This window comes from Lontra canadensis, unplaced genomic scaffold (assembly GCF_010015895.1).
Source record: "Lontra canadensis isolate GAN:19392208 unplaced genomic scaffold, GSC_riverotter_1.0 scaffold4, whole genome shotgun sequence".
Taxonomy (NCBI): domain Eukaryota; kingdom Metazoa; phylum Chordata; class Mammalia; order Carnivora; family Mustelidae; genus Lontra; species Lontra canadensis.
In genome coordinates this window covers 20767752-20780860 of record NW_022630998.1, presented here as the reverse complement: position 1 = coordinate 20780860, position 13109 = coordinate 20767752, and the positions used below count along the sequence as shown (strand labels likewise).

General features: G+C 34.9%; 1 protein-coding gene across 5 annotated transcripts in view; it reads right to left on the bottom strand.

The window, feature by feature from the left end:
- FAM172A (family with sequence similarity 172 member A) overlaps positions 1 to 13109 on the bottom strand; it is a 420413-nt gene that overhangs the window by 385457 nt on the left and 21847 nt on the right. The gene's annotated exons all lie outside the window — the stretch shown is intronic.

Here is a 13109-nt window from a genome sequence, read left to right as displayed (position 1 = left end):
GAACCCAATTTATTTGCTATCCACAAAACAAAGTTCAGTTTCCATTCAGAGGGATATTTTATAATTATCTTTACAAACTGAGGCATTTTCATAATCAAGAGTATAGCAGAAAATACTTTTAAAAAATGAATACGGAGGGGCGCCTGGATGCTTCAGTTGGTTAAGCATCTGCCTTTGGCTTAGGTCATGATCCTAGGGTCCTGGGCTCTCTGTTCAGCATGGAGCTTGCCTCTCCCTCTCCCTCTGCCTGCCACTCTGCCTACCTGTGCTATTTCTCTCTCTCTCTCTCTCTGCCAAATAAATAAATAAAATTAAAAAAAAAAAAAAAAACCTAATACTGAAATTTTAAACCATGAATGTTCCAAACAGTCATAAATCATATTGCCCTTATCTCAATTCTAACTGTACGTTTGGGAGGTGGTATAAGAGGAAAGACCTTCTGGCTTCACCATTAACTACACGTACCCTTGGAAAATTATTTAACTTCTCTGTCCCTTATTTTCAAATATGAAAAATGGCAATGATAACCATGTTTCCCTCATATTGTTACAGTGAGGCTAAATGTAAAATATTTTGTATAGTACCTGATGTGTATAATTAAGTGCTCAATGTATGCTGGCTTATATATTTTTTAATTGTTATAAATGTATCACAGCTTCATCATTTAATAATAGCTCTGTGGCCAGGGACAAGACACTTAATATCCAAAATCTTAGTTTACTCATTTATAAAATGTAGCTCAAGTAATAGTGGTTGAGAATTAGTATTATAGTAGGTATGTATAGCTCATTATTGCTAGTACTAGCAGTAATGCTGTTTGTCAATGGAGGCTTCCTAATATGAATAACTAGAATATGAGAATATTTTTGACTGGGAAGGCATTCTCACTTAACAGGAAAGAAGTTGTTTCTTCTGTGAACAAGTAACTGAAAACTCTATAAAAGTACATGACAAAAATGTGTCTACATTACTTCAAGAAACTATAGCAGTTTGTATGGTAGGTGATGTATAAGACAGCAGGGTGCAGTGGTGAGTTAAAAGAACAAGGTCACGGCCCAGGTGGTAGCTTAACTCTCTAGCTACCAAAACAAATTATCAAATAGCTACTTATAAAATATATAAGACCTAGACTGATAATTACATCACATAAAAAAAATAGTTCTAAAGTTTTTCTATTCATATGCAGGAATCAGTCTTATCTGTCAAGTCCAACAAGTTTGTGTACAGGTTTTACCAAGCAACTCCCTATTATTCACCATCCTATAGCAGAAATTGAAGAGAAATATTCATAATGAGAGATCCCACGCATTGCTCTCTGTTAACAATTCCACAATTAAATTAACTATCTATAGGGACTTCTTGCATTACTTACTATATCCCTCGGCCAACCCAGTATTTCCTCTAAATACAAGCAGTTAGGTTATTTTTCATTGGCTCCAAATTGTCTGATTTCTAAACAGAACAATTTATACTATTATTTCATTGTGACTGTTTTAATGAATGAAATTACAAAATATTTTTGGTGCTAGAGTAATTTTCAAGATTCACAGTTTAAAGTTCTAGAGACCTAGTGTACAGCATAGTGACTGCAATTAACAATCTTGCATTGCATACTTGGAAGTTGCTAAGAGAGTAGATCTTAAAAGTTCTCATCACACACACACAAAGATGGTTAACTATATGAAGTGATGAATATGTTAACCAATGTTATTGTGGAATCATTCTGCAATATGTACCTATATAAATCATTACATAGTACTCTTTAGCCTTACATAGTGTTATGTGTCAATTATAATCTCAAAAAAAAAAAAAAAACCTTGGGAAAAAAAAGCTCTAAATACTGTACAATGTTTAATAACACATTACCCTTTTAGATTTTAATCTCCCTGAGGACAGGTACCATATCTATCCCCAGCACATGTCTGGCATGTTTAGAACTCACTGGATATTTGTTGAATTTAAAAATGAATGAGTAAAAGATAGAGGAAAAAAAGAAGATGCACATTTTAAAGAATCATTTTTTAAGACTCTCAAAATTACACAGCGTTTAATAATCATATTCTTATTTTATGAGATAACCAAAAAATACATGACACAATTTGCTGAAGTGATGATATATAAATTAAGAGACTACTAATTATTATCTGTGATCCTTAACCTTCTAGCAGCAGATGCAAAGCAGGTAAGCATGAAGCAAAAGCAATTTGTCTGTTGCTCTCTTACTCACTGTTAGATTTTTACCCTCTTGAGTTATTTTCCATGGCTGTGACACAGCTGGTGAAGCTAAATCAGGAATATTATAAATTCTCAATTTAGTTTTCCTGATAAAAATTCAGAGTTATAACCTGCATGACCACAGATAAACACTACTGAAAATGCAGTCAGCAAGCCGTTTGATACATTTGATATATATTAATATGTGCACTCAACATAGTTTATTTAGTATTATCTGATGGAGGTTAGGTTATAGGGAATAAAGTGGTAGAAGGTTTTTACTGATGCGAATTGGGACACAGTTGACATGTTGTATACTTCATGATAACCAGTGCTGTTTAAATATGGTTTCCTAGAAATGGTTATAGTATAAACTAGACTCAAAACATCTCAGTTTGCAATTTCATTCTGTGAACTACACAAAGCAATTATCATATCTTCTTTCCTCCTATGATTCCAACAGAGAACCCAGTATGTATAAATAAAGCTATAAATAACTTGTCATCTGTAATCTTTATCCAGTCAGCATTTCAAAACATGAAACAGTAGAACATTTCTTAGTTGCCCTGTTTGCTCAAAATATGGCATAAGCACTTATAATATGTATAGGAAAATACACAGATGCCTAAGTTTTCTACATCTGTTTGTTTTTAGGTAGGTATTAAATAGGAACTAGACATAGATGATTTTTCAATAGAAGGCCTTTCCACCTCACATTCTGAGCATAATGATGAAAGTATAAAATATATCCCCAGACAAGTAAAACTCGGTTAATTCCCCATGACCTTTGGAGCTGGTTTGGTCTCAAAGAATCTATGCTTACTAAGTCAGGTTCTGGATATCCAGCTCGGAATAGCCTACTTGTGGAAGAAAGTACAGTAAGTGAATTGGTACAGAGATTTTCAAGAAACCAAAGGACTTACCCAAATTACAGGTAAAATATCCCTATTACTCAGAAGTTGCTCATCAGCAAAGGTCATTACCTAATAATCCTGAATAGCTTATAGTTCAAGGTTGCAGCACACAAAAAATGTGTTTTGGAGTGTGTATATGTGTGCATGTGTGTGTATATGTAGACATTTATGGGCACTAGGGAAAAGACTGAGGAATGAGGGCATCAGGAAGAGCAGACATGGAAGACAAAGCCCAGAGTAATATGGGCTCTTGGTACATAGAAAATGCCAGCTCCTATAGAGAATGCTATCTACACTTGGCTCAAGGCTTAGCTCAGAGAAGGAATACCTGATTCTAATCTAATCCTTTCTAAAATAATTCCCTAGTTTATCAGACAATATCATATAGAAGGACTGGAATGAGAAAGTCAGCTTTTTAATCTCAATTCCACCACTTAGTAGTTGGGTGACCTTGTGAAACTCTTAACTTTCCTAACCTAAGTTATAGGAATAACAAAGAAAATAAGAGCACTTTCCTTTTACAGGGCAATTATGAAGATTTTATCAAAGAATGTATACAGGGGTGCCTGGGTGGCTCAGTCAGTTAGGCAGCTGCCTTCGGCTCAGGTCATGATCCTGGAGTCCTGGGATTGAGTCCCACACTGAGGTCCCTGCTAATTGAGGAGTCTGCTTCTCCCTCTGTCCCTCACCCTGCTCTCATGCTCTCTCCCACTCTCTCTCTCAAATAAATAAACTCTTCCAAAAAAAAAGGTATATAAAATTATGTTGAAAACTATAAATTTGTCTATAAATATTAGTAATCCACATCGTTTCAAACATAGTTGGGTTCCAATTAATTTATACTCAAACACATAATGGGGGGCACCTGGGTGGCTCAGTTGGTTAAGCAACTACCTTCAGCTCAGGTCACAATCCTGGAGTCCTGGGATCAAGTCCCACATCGCACTCTCAGCTCCATGGGGAATCTGCTTCGCCCTCTGACCTTCTTGCCTCTCATGCTCTCTCTCAAATAAATAAATAAAATCTTAAAAAAAAAAAAAAACACACATAAAGGGTACCCAAATCAGTACAATTTATAGGAATGAGAAACTTCTTCTTTTTTTTTTTAAACATATTTTATTTATTTATTTGACAGAGAGAGATCACAAGTAGGCAGAGAGGCAGGCAGAAAGGCAGGCAGAGAGAGAGGAGGAAGCAGGCTCTCCACGGAGCAGAGAGCCTGATGCGGGGCTCGATCCCAGGACCCTGGGACCATGACCTGAGCCGAAGGCAGAGGCTCTAACCCACTGAGCCACCCAGGCCCCCCAGGAATGAGAAACTTCTGATGTGTGCCATTTGGATGAGTTCTAAATAGAAATAATAAAGCCCCATTAAAAATACCTGTTGAGGGGCGTCTGGGTGGCTCAGTGGGTTAAAGCCTCTGCCTTCGGCTCAGGTCATGGTCCCAGAGTCCTGGGATCGAGCCCCGCATCGGGCTCTCTGCTCAGTGGGGAGCCTGCTTCCTCCTCTCTCTCTCTGCCTGCCTCTCTGCCTAGTTGTGATCTCTGTCTGTCAAATAAATAAATAAAATCTTAAAAAAAAACAAAAACAAAAACAAAAACCTGTTGAACTGACTTGGGTTTCTAAGACTCTACGTTAAAGATAATCATAATGAAATTTAAATTGATTTTTAAAATATAATTTGTTCATATTTCTTCTAATATTATTAAAATGTGTGTCTGGAAAATGTTCAAGTATGGGAATTCTACCTTCATTTAGATAAAAGTTTGTTCAAAGAATACTGTTCTATTTCCCAACAGCATATATTAGTCAAAAAGTTGCCAAGTCCTTTCATACTCATTACTTTAGTAGGTCATCACCACCACTGTCGGGGTAGGAGAAGTTGACATATCTGCATTTTACAGAGATGAGGCATCCTGAGCTTTGAAAAGCTAAATAACTTGGCTCAGCCATCCCAGATGGTACGGGGATTCTAACTCCAGTCTTCTGACTCCTGCTTAGAAGCTCTTAAAACAAGCTCCTCTACCTGCATGGTGGAGTCAAACTACTTAAACTTTACAGTTTCAGTTTCTAGTTTATGATAGTATGCTATCAGTACCCTTTCGTGTACTAATTATCAGGAAGTCTTACAATTTGGAGTCTGAGCAAGTTGGACGTAGTTAATTATATAAAGATGAAACATGTCAACGAAAATTGTCTCAGTCTATTTGGTTTGCTGTTCAGAATTAAGACTGATAAAAATTACTGCTCATCATTTCCATCATACCAATACTTTGGAAAATCAAGTATCTAAAGAAAGAGTCAGAAGTTAAGGAATGCCAAACAGAAATATTTTAGAAGAAACTGAAAATGCACTACTGTGCCTTTTTAAGAGGTTCCAAAATTGGAAGTCATCAGGATAGGTTTCACAATGTTTTGTACCTATCAAAAAGACAAACTCAACAAGGCTAGAATGAAATCCTTAGAATAACTTCAAAACAATGCTAAAACTCAAACTAAGAAATTAAATGAGGACTAAGATAATTCTTGACTTTGAATCCCCTAAAAAGAAAAAAAGGAATTTAAGAAGTCTAATATGAAGTTTTCATAATATGGAGTGGAAATGGCAGAGCTATGGCTAAGGACAAAAACAATTCTCAAAAGGATACAATCAAAACTTTGGAAAAACAAAGTCATCTCGAAAAAATAGTCTCTTTTATATGGGTCAAGTATAAATGTCACATAAGCTACTTCAGAGAACCTGAATTCTATGGTAAACATAAACAATATAATAAATATACATAACTCCAGGACAAATTAAACTAGTAGAAACTAATTATACTCATAAGATTTCAAAGTTGCCAATACTATGAAATAGCAATAATAACTTACATGCAAAGCCTACATCGAATTTTCTCATTCCATACATATGCTTACCAGGATCTCTGCTAAATTATGTGAACTCAAGATTCAACTTAGATTTTTAAAATATAATATGCATGTGATAGACACTAAGGTGAACCCCATGCCCAGATGCCTCCTTCAAGGGTTACTTGCTGCTCAGCGGCAGGGAGTACAGTTAGCAAAGAGCTTCCCACTGTTACCCACATCAGAGTCTGCCTCAGGTGCTGAGTTACCTCACTCAAGGTCAAGCCTTTCCTAGGCTGACTGGCTTAGTCACAGACTGAGTCAAGTGGGAATATGAAGGCCCCGCCATTTCGGACTAATGCAGGACAACTCCAAGCAATGTTTGCTCGAGAGCTCACCATCAGGTTGGTGGAGGTTTTAGTCAGACCTGCATTAAGTTCAACTTCTCCCTCCAACCAATCTCATTGTCCTCCTTTTTTCCCTAAGTGTTGGTCTTTAATAAACATCTTGCACTCCAAATTTTACCTCAGCACATGCTTCTGAAAAATCCAAGCTGTGACAATGTACTTTTCTAAATACTTTTTTTTTGAAAGGAAAACAAACAAAAAACTTCATATGTTAAAGAGACAAGATGTATCCAGAATATATAAAGAATTCTGGCAACTCAACAATAAAGACAAATAACCTAATTTTAAAAATGAACAATGGAAATGAATACACATTTCTCCAAAGAAAATATACAAATGACTAAAAAGCACACATACAAAAAGATATGCTCAACATCATTAGTCATTAGGAAAATGAAAATCAAAATCACAATAAGAAACCACTTCGCACCCTAAGGCATTGCTATAATCAATAAGAAAGACAGTAACAAGTACTGGTGAGAATGTAGAGAAACTGAAACCCTCATACATTGTTAGCTGGAATGTACACTGGTATACAACCATTTTAGAAAAGTTTGGCAGTTCCTTAAAATGTTAAACAGATTTACCACATGACCTAGCAATTCCACTTTAGGTATATAACTCATAATGAAATGAAAACACAAGTCCACACCAAAACTTCTACACAAATGTTCCTAAAAGCATTATCCATAATTCCCAGAAAGTAAATGTCTATTAAGTGATGATTAGATAAACAAATTATGGTATATCCATACAATAGAATAGTATTCATTAATAAAAATTAAGAACTAATACATGAATAACCTCGAAAACATTAAGTGAAAGAAACCAACTACAAAAGACCACATATAATTCCATTTATATGAAATGACAAGAATAGGCAAATCCATAGAAAGAGAAAGTAGACTAATGTGTTTTGGGTGTTGGGGGTGGAGAGGGAGTAAAGAGTGACTGCTAATGGGTATGAGGTTTCTTTTTGAGGTGATGATTCCAATAGTCCAAAAGAGATACATTGGAATAGTGTACCTCATTAAGTATTAAATGGTTCTCTCACTCCATCTCCTCTCTACAGCTGTAATGCCAAACATCAAGGCACAATGCACTCTCTTCTCTATTCCTTTTATGAAACAAGAGTGCTAAGTGGACTTTAGGCAGACTCATTTAAAGAACTTCTCTCTTCAAATGTCCCTACCACCCTACCATCCCTCCCATCAGAGCCAGGCTGGCAACCTGCTCCCTGCTCTACTTAGACATAAGGGGCAAACCCAGTATTTCCTAGGTATAAAAGGTAAACATTATATATAAAGTTTTTATAAATTACAGTGCTCTCATCTAGCTGCTTCTGGTTCTGTGCATTGTGGGTTCTCGATCAGTGGTAATTTACTTCCCTGGCCTGTCACTACTCCTTACATACATACCCCTTCCAGTGATTCACTGATTTACTTTGAATATGATTTAGTTAATTCCTTGACCACACACCACTTAATAACACCCCAATTTTACCCAATTTCTAACAAGGAATGAAATTTAGTAATAACTGATTTATTATTATTATTATTATTATTATTATTAATTATCAGAACTGATTCCACATATTGTATTAGCTTACTTCAAAGTTAGAAACATACCATTTGCTATACAAACAAAAATTAAAAAAAAAAACCTTAAGCATATAATCAAGCAATTTACTCTTAATGCCAGTAATCTATACTAATAACAGCAACAAAGTTTAAAGGTAAAGTTAAGCTTTGTGAAGACCACAACTGTACTGCAAATGAGGCATTTAAATACCACTCATTATCAGTGCTACTGACAGTGCATTCCTTGTTGTTTACTTAAGGGGAAAATCTCTGTGAAGCCTGATTTTACCTAAATTTATTAATAACAAGGAATGCTATCACTTAAGTGCCTTCAGAATAGATTTTTTTCACTACTAGAATTTCCCAATTCTTTATAAAGTGATAGTACTTTCTAGAATTTCATGTTTGTACCATATTTCAACACCTAATCGTGGAACCAAGAGGCAATGAATTCAGAAAGATTTGGGGAGGCTCTATATTGCTGGTGATACTACAAAATCTGATCTTAAAAAAAGAGAGCTAGGAATTTGAAATCTCAAGTCATCATTTTAAACTACCATATTAATTACAGTGGTTATTTACTTCATTCAGAGAACAATACACACAATTCATACCTTGCCTAAATTAACAAAGGATTTAAGACAACAAAATTCTCTTGTTCCAAAGGCAAAGGGCTTTGAACCCTCTTGGTTTCTATAAAATATTTTTTCCCCAACAAAGACAACCCTTACTTAGCCACACTATTAATTACAGGAAATTAATTCTGTGGCACTGAAGTCATCAGCACAAGGGCACTTTGTGGAATGTTAAGCCATTTATGTTATTAGACCTATGCTTAAACACAGTATGCCAGATGGCTCTCGTTACTATTGTCTACATAAGCACAAAGTGGTAGAATCCCTTCCTATGATCATGAGAGTCAAGAATTTTACAACTAGACTTCTCTTCCAATATTATAGCTATGTCCTCTGAGTGACCCTCCTATTGAGAATAACTAAACTTAGAAGGTATATTACAAAACTCAGAATATCTATAAATGTTGCTCACTAAATTATCATTAAGGAAGAAATAATAATTTCAATATCTGCAGAAAAAGTATTTGATAAAATTCAATACTCATTTTTGAAAGAGAACTCATAGCAAAGTAAGAAAAAAGGAACACCCTTAACATAATAAAGAGGTTCAACAAAATAAAACAGAAATATAGTAAAACTGCTCTTCATGGTAATATATTAAAAACATTCTCTTTAAAATCAGGTACCAGAAAAGAATGCCCATCATTACCACTTAACTATTTCCACTTCTAATCAAAATTTTCTGGAGGTTCTACTATTATAAAATGTGGAAAAGTAAATGAAAACGTATCAGAATTGAAAAAGGAAAGTTTTTATTTGCAGATAATATGACCATATAAAACAAAACAAAAGAAGAAGAGCCAAGAAATAAGACTTCCTAGAATCAAAAAACAAGAATAGTTAAGTCTATTATTAGGAATAAAAAGAGAATTCAGCAAGATGGCTGCAGTGATTTATATATAAAAATAAAATGTATTTAAACACCACCAACTATCATTTATAAAAAAAAATCAGTTACAAAGCATGGTTTTTTAAAAAGAGGTATCAATCATAAATGCAAAAAATTAAAACCTACATATTAAGAATAAATCTAACAAAAGATGTGTTAAACCTATATGCACAAAATGATAAAATGTTACTGAAAGACATTAATGAAGACAGAAATACATGAAGAGATATATCATATTCATGGACAGAAAAACTCAATACTGTAAAGATACCAGTTTTCCTCTAACTGATAAATGGATTCAATACAGTTCCATTCAAACCTAACAGAACTTGAAAAACTAATTCAAAAAGTTTTATAGATGAACAGCCAGAAATAGCTAAGACATGCCTGAAGAACATTGTAGAAGAGTTGCCTTACTAGGTATCACCATAACTAACACAGTAAGTCGTTAGTATTAGAATAAACAAAACGATCTACAGAACATAACTATAAAACAGATCCACATTAACAGATTGACGTGACACAGATGATACTAATGTATCACTGGGGAAAGGACGGATTTTTCAGTAATTGGGACAACTGGTTAACTATACAGTAAAAAAAAAAAAAGAAGAAGGAAGAAAGAAAAAAGATACCTATCTCACTCCATACACAAAGATCAATTTTGAATGCACAAAGGGCATAAAGCAGTACTTTAAACTTTGGGGAAAAATATAGGAGACTACTGTTTTGATGTTGGGGCGTGGAATGAAAATGTGATGAGATATTATTTTACATTCCCTAGACTAGAAAAAATTAAGAAACCTGACAATACCAAAAGTTAAAAAGAGTGGAATCTGAGAAATATTTTTATTCACACTTCTGATCAAAAGATAAATTAGTGGGGGCATCTGGCTGGCTCAGTCAGAAGAGCATGTGACTCTTAACCTTGGGTTTTAAGTTCAAGCTTCACACTAGGTGTAGAGATTACATACATAAATAAACATACAAACTTAAAAAAATTTCAATTACCATTAAAAAAAAACAACAAAATATAAGTTAGTGTAAAAACATTAGAAAAATTGGCATGAGATTTCCAAATGAAACATTCTTATCATCTCAACCCATTAATCCCATATCTTGGTTTACTGCTTGGACTTATACATGCACATGAGGAGACAGGTGTGTAAATGTTCACTAAATATTCATGTCATCACAAAAGCTGGTTTATTCAATACCTATAACTGCATAACAAATTATCTCAAAATGTAGTTGCCAAAAATAATAAACCCTTATCATAATCTCTCATGGTTTCTGTAGATCACAAATTTCAAAGCAGCCCAGCTGGGAGGTTCTGAATCAGGTTCATGAGGTTGCAGTCAAGATATATTGGCCAGGAGGCACCTGGGAGGCTCAGTGGGTTAAGGCCTCTGCCTTCGGCTCGGGTCATGATTCCAGGGATCTGGGATCGAGCCCCATGTTGGGCTCTCTGCTCGGTGGGGAGCCTGCTTTCTCCTCTCCTTCTCTCTCTGCCTGCCTCTCTGCCTACTTGTGATCTCTGTCTGTCAAATAAATAAATAAGTAAATCTTAAAAAAAAAAAAAAAGATATATTGGCCAGGTCTGCAGTCATCTGAAGGCCTGGCTAGAGCTAGAGGTGACTCATTCACACAGATAAATTATCAATACCAGTTGTTGTTAGAAGCCTCATTACCTCCCTCATGGGCTTTTTCACAGGTCTGCTTGAGGATCACCACAACATGGCTTGAGAGAGAGCCAGGAGAGCAAGGGGAAAGCTGTCAAAGTCTCATCACCACTTCCTTGACACTCAACTGGCACAGAGGACAACCCTGTTCAATGCAGGAAGGGTCTACAGAAAGGCATGGCTATCAAGAAGAAAAAATCAGGGGCGCCTAGGTGGCTCAATGGGTTGAGGCCTCTGCCTTCGGCTCAGGTCACCATCCCAGGGTCCTGGGATCAAGCCCCACATTGGGCTCTCTGCTCAGCAGGGAGCCTGCCTCCTCTTCTCCCTGCCTGCCTCTGCCTACTCATGATCTCTGTCTGTCAAATAAATAAATACAATCTTAAAAAAAAAAAAAAAAAAGAAGAAGAAATCATCATTGGGGACCATCTTAGAGTCTGGCAACCAAAACTGGACAGGGCTATTCTCCAATTACAGGAGGGCAAATCTACTGTAATATATTAATAAAGATGACTACTATATAGTAGTCAAAGTGAATAAATCACAGCCACACTAAAAAATATGGATAATTTTCCAAATTTTCAAATAATATCAAGTTAACAACTCTCAGGAAATTACATACAATGTAATACTATTTATACAAATCTCAAAAACAAACTAAACTAAAATAATGTATAAGCATCATAGTTCAGGTAATAAAACTACAAAAAATATCAAGAGAAAAACAAAATTCAGAGGAGTGATTCTCTCTGGGAAGGTGGGAAGAGCATGAGATGGGGAGAGACACAAAGGTCAATTTTAGTTATTAATAGTGCTTTGATTCTTGGATTGAGGGAATTTATAGCTGTTCACATATCATTATGATTTATAACTTGCATAAGCATTACATATAGGGTAGCCACTTGTGAATCAGTGCATAATATACACATAATCACACATAGGCCCTAGGTGAATACAATTTTTTTTATTTATCAACAATATATTTTTAAATAAATGATAAAGAAAAGCATTAAAAGAAAAAATATTATGACTAATTTTAGCAGTGCTACCCTCTATAATTGGTTCTGTGGTGCATTTTCCTCTAATTATGATGTTGACAGTCCAGTCTCATCTATTTAGTCAGAAATTTGGGAGTCCTGCTGGTGAATAAATCCTAGCAGAAGCAGTCATAAGGCAAAAGAATTATCAGATATTGAGTAAACTTCGGAGCAGTCATATATCAATCAAATATGAGCTAAGCTATCGCTATCACAAATCCAACTGATTCCTTGCCTGTTTTGAAATGGAACTAATATTCTAATAAAAACTGATTTCCTCAAAAGCTTTGGTACCAGCTATTTAAAAAGATAAACTGTAAATATTTTTTAAAACTTCTATTAACAAAAAAACCAACAACTTTATAATGAAATATCTAAAAATATAACTGTGCATTTCTGAAAATAATGAACTCTCATTTATGTTTTTGCTTCTTGTTTGGTATATTGCCTCTAATAAGGATAACTAGTAAAATCTGCCTTTGAGAATATATAAGTGATTAAAATTTTTTAATGCTGGCGTAAAGGGCAGTTATAAGCAACTGGGAAATGAAAGATGAGGACTAAGAATTCAATTAAGAATAATCTGTCCCTTTGACTACTAACGGATGGGCTCAAGTCACAAAAGACTATTTCCCACAGAGTATCATCTGCCAATTTTTCAACATGACACAAAAATGGGCTTTAATTCTGAGAAAAAAACAGTAATAACTTTCCTTGTTTTCCAAAATAAGGTAAAAAAGGGAAAACGCTATAACAGCAGCCACTGGAGGGAGGACTTGATGTTAGAATAAGAATAAAACAAGCATAAAATATTTTATCTGGTGCTTTGTCTGAACATAACATTTTGTTAAATTCATTTTTGTTTATTTAAATGACAAATGCTGAAAACACTGCTTTTTATACATGA